This window comes from Mesocricetus auratus, unplaced genomic scaffold (genome assembly GCF_017639785.1).
Source record: "Mesocricetus auratus isolate SY011 unplaced genomic scaffold, BCM_Maur_2.0 Super-Scaffold_100008, whole genome shotgun sequence".
NCBI lineage: Eukaryota > Metazoa > Chordata > Mammalia > Rodentia > Cricetidae > Mesocricetus > Mesocricetus auratus.
The window spans coordinates 54684393-54692338 of NW_024429192.1; the positions used below are offsets into that span (position 1 = coordinate 54684393).

Genomic DNA, 7946 nt, shown 5'->3' on the forward strand with positions numbered 1-7946 from the left:
CAAGATAATTATGGTGAGTATCTTAACCAGTAAACATGGCATTTTCCACAAGCCCCTTCCACACATTTCCTTATGTCTCTTCCTAGCTTTTTTAAAAATCTGTCTACACTAGGTTTTATTCTGAGATAGCTTTAATAACCGACACTCCCATTGCAGGGTCATCAATTAATACAGACCCATCAGCTTCCAGAATACACTTACAAATATAAGCAGAGTCTTTGACTTCTGACCAAGATGAAAGAGCAGGAATGAAATTTACCATCTTGCCTCAAACAAAACAACTAGACAGAATCCATGAAACTGAGTTTAAAGACACTGAATTCCAGGCAACCAGGAAGTACTCCCTGAGATGGAGAGTAACAGAAATAAGCAGTACAAATTCCCAAATTTACTATCTTAAAAGAGGTAAGGAGGGGGAACCTAATTAGCCCAGTGTATGCAGTGAAATCAGGAGTTCAAAGATACTAGTGTAGCTGGAATTCATAGGCCAGAACACCAGAGTGGAGACAGCATCATTAAGATAGACTCCTAGAGATCTGCATAAAGTCCCAGTTGTGTATTCCAAAGAACACTAGGTGCTAGGTGCGTGCATGTGAGGAGACCACCGAAAACATTAAAAGAATTATTTGAAAACATGTAAGGGAATTCAAATCCAGTCCAGGACTAACAAAAGGCAAAGGACAGTGTCTTTTCTCGCAAGCTAGATAGGAAAAGTGAAAATTCATTGACACTGGGTAGTGTGTTGAGGACATTGTGAACGAGTAGTGGGAATTTACTAGACATAGATGAACTGCTCTAGAGCCACCTGACAGGCCATTGAAGTAAAGTCTGAAAAGATAAAGCTACTTCTTGTAACTTCATTGTGCTCAAAGAAATACAAAGAAACAGGACTATAAGTGGAGGACTCTGCTTGTGTTGGTGGTTCCCAGTTGCAGGCCTAACACCTATTGTGGTACAGAAGGAAACAAAAGGAAAACTCTAGGGAATTTACCATCATGCACCAATCCCAAGATCCTCAAGCAGTCCTTTTTCTTCTTCCCATCCAGAGCTCTTCCCGTACTTGTAGGATTATGGGATTATGGCCAGGGTTTTCGGTTTTGCTTTAGCAACAAGGATCACTGGAAGACTGGGACACATATGATGGCTACTCTTGGTTATCAACTTGACTGCAGCTGGAATGAACTAAAACCCTGTGGCTGGGTACACTTGTGAGGTATTTTCTTCTTCATTAAATCATTTGAAGTGGGAAAACCCATGTTAAACCAGGATCTTGGAGGTGGGGAGAGCCACCTTTAATGTGAGCCACACCTTCAGGCTGTGGAAGGATATGGAAGAAAGAAGCTTGCTTTCTTTGTCTGTTTGCTCTTGCTCTCTTTGGCAAGTCCATTCTGGCACTGGATCTACTTCTTTGGAATTCTGACATAAACTGAAGACCAGCAGGGACATCCAGCCCCATGCACTGAACTGGAGATTCTAGGACCTTTCATTTATAAACAGCCATTTTTGATTTTTGTACTAGCTCAATCACAACCGTAAGCCATTCTAATAACACACACACACACACACACACACACACACACACACACACACAGAGTTTCTTGCTGGTGGAGACAAAGATATCTTCACATTTATTCAGGTCACAAAAGTCTTTCACATAATTTCAATCTGAGACTAGAAGAACCATATCCCCCCATCTTCTGTCTCCAACACATTTTAACACACTTTCTAAAATGTCAACCATATGAGTTTTGTTCTGTCTTGTTGACATTTTTATGTCTTCCACAGACTACATAGTAGAGTGCTCTTTGGGGGTGACAGAAATATTTGGTGCAGCAACAGGGGATAGTTTGTCAGATCCCTGAGAAAATATGAATCCTGTGCAAAGATACATAGATTTAGGTTGAAATGTGCATCCTGAGTAAGGCCAGATAGCCAGTTCCCTAGGCTGAACTAAAAGCAAACAAGCAGTCAGCCCCACCCACCTTTAGCATAGCCAATTTCTTCATTGTTCAGATGCCCTCCTAGGGCAGCAGCTCCTTAATCTGAACTAAAGACATGCTTGTTCTTGCTCCATTCAGATAGGTAGCTTTGTCGCCTTCCTGGCAAGAGCATAGACTTTAAAGTAACAGACTCCACTCTGAATTGCAATTCTACCATCTACTACTATAGTTTTCTGTACAAATATTCTTTTTTAACAGACCATAGCAAATCCTTTATTACAAATAATTAAATCTCTCCATGTCTCAAACAGTATCAAACACCATTTTGTAATTCTAACATAACAGAGTAGGCATTCAATACTGAACTGGGTGAGGAAAGAGTTAGACTCCCAGCTTCTGACCTGGTGTCCTTTCCCACATCACCCCACTGTGTGCACTAACATCATCTCAGAACTCTTCTGTTCCATATTTTAAGTGTCAGAAGTTGAGAGAGATAAAATCCAGTGAAAACACATCAATGTCAGTTCAACTAACTTAAAAAAAACAAAGCAAATTTAAATTAGTTGTTTTCAGGGGAAAAGAGGGAAAGGAAAGCATGGGGTTGAGTCAAAACTATGGCAAGAGCTGTTTGCTGTACACGGTGTTTTGCAACTCTGGAAATGATCTGTCATACGATACTTTAAAATAAAGTGGCTTTTGTCTCTTTTGGTATTGTAAACATGTGATTTAATATTACCCAGATTTAATTTAAAGCATCTTTCCAAACCAAACCAAACATAAAACCTTAAAGGCAACTTCCCTTAAGGAATAAGTCACTTATTATAGAACTGTGACGATACCCAAGCAAGACCCAACTTAAGTTTCATCAGCATGAACTTGAACACTTTTGTCCATTGCTCCTCAGAGTTAAACTGGGTTTTGATGGAATAGGAGCCCACAGTGTCTTCAGTCTTGCCTTTCTCCACATCCATCTTGTATGGAAGAAAAAATCGAGTCTCACCTTCCTCCACTTCTTCTTTGAACAGCTGCACACAGTCCAGAAAAGCTACCATTGCATGGTTGAACTTGTTGTCCCAGAAAATCCCCCAGAACAGTATAACAGCAACTCCTTAGATTTGTCTGTCAGAGACTCCAGATACGAATGATTTCCATAGGGAACAAGTCGGTACCTCTGAAATTTCAGACCCATCTTATTGGCTAGGGCATAGGGCAGCAACACTGTCTGGCCCCAAGCAGCATTGATTTCATTCCATTCCACAGGAACACTGGGAAAGGACCTAATCTGAAGTTATTGAATGTGCCAAATTGTCCACTGTGCCAGATGTGGAAGGTTGCATTAAAGACATTGGTTTTCTTGAGCTTGTCCAGCTGCATCTGGACATACTCATCTGGTTTTCTGCACTCTTCAGCTCATCATCCAGCTCCAGTTGCTGTCTTTTAAACTCACTGTACTCCCGCTGGTACTGAGCTTCCTCCTGATCCAGTCTCTCTGCCTCAGCCTGGACCTTCTCCAGATTTTCTGCCAGGCCTTGCGGTTTTTTTCCGCATCTCTAGCTCCTGGACCAGCCTCTCCACCTCTAAGGCCAGCTCTTTCAGCTCCCTCACTAGCTGTTCACTGTCATCCTCATTCATTTGCTCTAGGATCTCCAAACAGCGTTTGTAGTTCTGACGTTCATTTTCAGTGACATTGAGCTGAGTGTCCAGCTGGTCTAAGAGAGTATCTGTGCATTCCTCACACAGTGGGTGATCGACATCTGTCCGACCTGACAGTGGTTAAGGTCACTTGCTGCTCTTGCAGGAGAACTAAATTTGGTTCCCAGCACCTACACAATCACCTTTAATTCCAGTTCCAAAGGATCCAGCACCCTCTTCTGGCCTCCACAAGCGCTGGGCACATACACAGTGCACATACCTATTTCCCCAGAGAAGACACATTTTCCCCCAATTTGTTATCAGTCCTCATATCTTACTCTTTCTTGACTGTTCTGTTAAATCATTAACTCCTTCACACGAGTTACTCAGCAAATGGCTTTTATTCTACTTCAGACTATCTTTCATTTGGGCAAAATGGGAAGTGAAATACCCTGCTTCAACACACTGGCAGAGATACTGTACTGAAAGTGTTCATCTTCAGCTTTCATGCAAAACTATAAACCAGGCTCATGTTTCTTTCAGTCAACAGGCCATAGAGATCAACCTATGTGATGGTTAATTCTAATTATCAACTGAAACACTCTAGAACCCACTGGAAAGAGAGTCCCAAAGTCTCGATTTTTAGATCAGGTTGACCTGTGGACTTATCTATAGAGAACTATCTTGATTGTTAATTAATGTGAAAAGCCTAGCCAACTATGGGAGGCACCATTCCCTAGTCAGGGAATGTTGGATTGTACACAGGTAGACAGGGTTTTGAGGACATGTAGAGCATGTATGCATTACTTCATTTCTTTCTGCGTCAGACTGTGGATGTGATATGACTACCTATTTGGAGTTCCTTACCTTGACTTACTGCAACGATGGACAGTAATTGGACTTAAAAGCTAAGTAAAGTCCTTATCCTCTAAGTTACTTTTTGTCATAGTATTTTATCAAAGCAGTAGAAATGAAACCGTGGAAACTTATTTGACTTAAGTGTAGATGCCAGTGTAACAGGAGTTACACCAGGAGCAAAAGCCACTAGATCATTCAATTCACTTTCAAGGCCTATCCAAGCCCAGTTCTAAACACTGTTCACCCACAAAGAGGTGCCAATAGTATGCTAGGTTCTTTAGCAGCAGAATGGCTACGGTTAGCTGTGGAGCTGCAATCCCTGATTAAGACAGCAGTTGCTTAAGGGACAGCTATTGAATTTAATAAAAAATGACAGTCTACAAGAACCAAAATCCATGTGAAGCAGTTGGTGTCCTATAGCTCATTAAGTGTCCAGTCTCTATTATAGCCTAATAGCCAGTTGAAAGCTATCTCAAAATAAACCTAGTTAAACTTCATAGCTCACAGACATTTCCCCAGACCTTACTTTTGTTATCAATTAAAAAATACTTTAACAAGTTTAACATAAAGAAAAAGAACAGAAACTTGAAAACTTCTAATTTCATTTCAAGGAATTTTTATTTCTTAAAGGAACATACCCAGGTATGACCCAAAAAAAAGATAAAGGAAAAAGGTGAGCAGTTAAGTTAGAGTCACTGTGTTACAAACTTTGAAATGGACTGCCTATGTTACGAATGCCAGCACTCTTATACCTTATAATATCACTGCTCTTCATTTACCAGCTCATTCCTGTTGCTAAATAACACTGTTTATTTTAGAAAAACCTAAAAGGATTGTGCTGATTCAAGGCTCTTTTCTAACTTCTGCAGAAAGGAAACAGAATTCCAGTGGTCACCTTGAAAATCAAAAGCTATCTGATCTTCTATAATTCTACAGGAAAACCAAACCAAACTCTGCCCTATGTCTGTGGGATTTCACAAAGGACAAAGCTTGGAGAACTCCCTTTAAGCTCAGGCACCTCAAGACATGAATTAAGCATATTTCACAATGCTTGACAAACATATTGGTTTACATGCTGAATAAGTCATTTGGCAGTTTGACAGCATAATGTCTTAATTTCTTCCCACTGAAAGGAAGGAAAGTAAGCAGAGAAATGCCAGGTAAAGTTATAGTCAGGTTTCATATTCTAGGAACATAATCTGCACTTGAATTAGCTAGTAAAACCAGTTTTATTCATACAGCTAGATCATAAATCTACAGTGCTACCTAGATCCTATTATCAGAGCCTGAATGAAAAAATAAATAAATTTTTAGTAGAAGATGGGGAGATGTTTCAGTGATGAAGAATGCTTGCTGATGGTTATGTTTTTAAAAGGTTTATTTATTTCTATTTTGCTTGCATATATATGTACACCACATGCATGCCAGGTATCCACAGAGGCCAAAATAGGGAATTAGAATCCCTGAAACTGGAGTTACAGATGGTTGTGTGCTACCACATGGGTGCTGAAAACTAAGGTGGGGATCCTTGAAGAGCAATGTGTGCTCTTAACCACTCAGCGATCTCTCCAGACCCAGGAGTGCTTTCTGGTTTTAACAGAACCAAGGTTCAGTCTCTATGCAAGCTGGGGGAGGGCTTGAGTTCAAATCCTTGGAACAAATGTAGAAACCCAGGCATGACCATGTGTGCTTGTGAACCTAGTATGCGGTAGGACAGTCGAATCTTGAGAGCTCATGACTACTCACCCTAGCCAAAATGGTGAGTTTCTGAGATGCTCTCTCTCAAAGTAATATTGATAGAGGAAGACAGCAGATATCTTCCTCTGGCCTCCACATGCATGTGTGTACACACAACCATGTTAACACACATTTACCACACACAACACACACTAAAACAAAACAAGAATATATAAAAAGCCATTTATATAAATACATCTTTTTTTTTTTTTTTTGGTTTTTACGAGACAGGGTTTCTCTGTATTGTTTTGGAGGCTATCGGTCCAGCCCGGCCTCGAACTCACAGAGATCCGCCTGCCTCTGCCTCCTGAGTGCTGGGATTAAAGGCGTGCACCACCACCGCCCGGCTCTATAAATACATCTTAAAGATATGTATTGCTCTCATCCTGCATGTACAGAGAAAATACCTCATATGATATTCATCTAATTTTATTGAAATCAGGAGAAAAATACTAACAAATAAAAATAAGCAAGGTTAAGAACATGGCTCAGTGAGTAAGAGTGTTACTGTACAAGCATGAGGATCTGAGTTTGAATCCCCAGCACCCACATTAAAAGCCAGACATAGTTATGCATGCCTATAACCCCAGATCTGTGGGCTAGACACAGGAAGATCCCAGTAGCTCACTGGCCAATTAGTCTAATTGAAATTGTAAACCTCCATATCAGTGAGAGACCCTGTATTAACAGACTAAGATTAAAAAATGATAGAGTTAGATGCCAGATATCCTCCTCTGCCCTCTACACAAACTGTACACCAACACACACACACACACACACACACACACACACACACACACACACACTATAAGGTAACCAAGAAGGTGAAAGACCATAACAATGAAAATTGAAGACACTAAAAACTGGACTTTTCATATTCATGGGTCAGAAAAATTAATATAGTTAAAAATGTCACATCACTGAAAACAGTTGATAGATTGAAGATAATTACCAAAATACTAATGATATTTTCACAGAAATAGAAAAAATATTTTTAAATTCACGTGGAAGCACAAAAGATTCTGAATCACTCAAGCAATCCTGAGCAAAAAGAGCAATATTAGGGTTGTCACAAATGACACTCCCGAGCCATGGTATGAAAAACACCATGGGATTGGCATAAAACCAGTCATTGGCCCAATGGAATAAAATACAACACTACTGATATCAACTCACACAGCTATTGTCAACTTTTCAGCAAAATACATTGTTTTCCCCTTCACATATCAATGTATTTTTATTTGATCATATCTCTCTTTCATTCCTTGCCTCCAAGTTCTCTGGAGTCCCTCCCCTATTTAACTCTCCCATTTCCCTGTCCTGAATACGCCACATGTAAGAGAGTAAAGTTAGTGTCTTTGCTTGCTGTAGAAAATCAATTCAAAATGGATCAAAGACCTTAATGGAAGATGGACCCTGAAACTGCCAGACAAAGGCATAGGCAAGCTATAGACATAGGCAAGGACTTCCTCAAAATGACACTACCAGCCCAGGACATATTAGCAAGAATTGGTATATGGGACCACACAAAATTTAAAACTCCTGCTCATCAAAGGCAATAGTTAACAATGAGAATAGACTGTTGTTTTTCACCCAATTCAGTGGCTGCCCCTTAAGCAACTGCTGTCCTAATCAGCAACTGCAGCACCACCGCTAACACCATCAGTGAGGCCAAAAGGGCTGCAGTTTGCGGGAATTCTGTTCCCTCATGTATTGCTCTCTCAAAGTCATTAACGGAAACTTTGTCTAGACCTCTACTCTTCTACAGAACTCAGGATT

The 7946-nt window shown here is 40.3% G+C and overlaps 1 pseudogene; it reads right to left on the bottom strand.

Moving 5' to 3' along the window:
- Nucleotides 1-2191: 2191 nt before the first annotated feature.
- Nucleotides 2192-3704, bottom strand: LOC101825999 (annotated as a pseudogene).
- Nucleotides 3705-7946: the final 4242 nt, after the last annotated feature.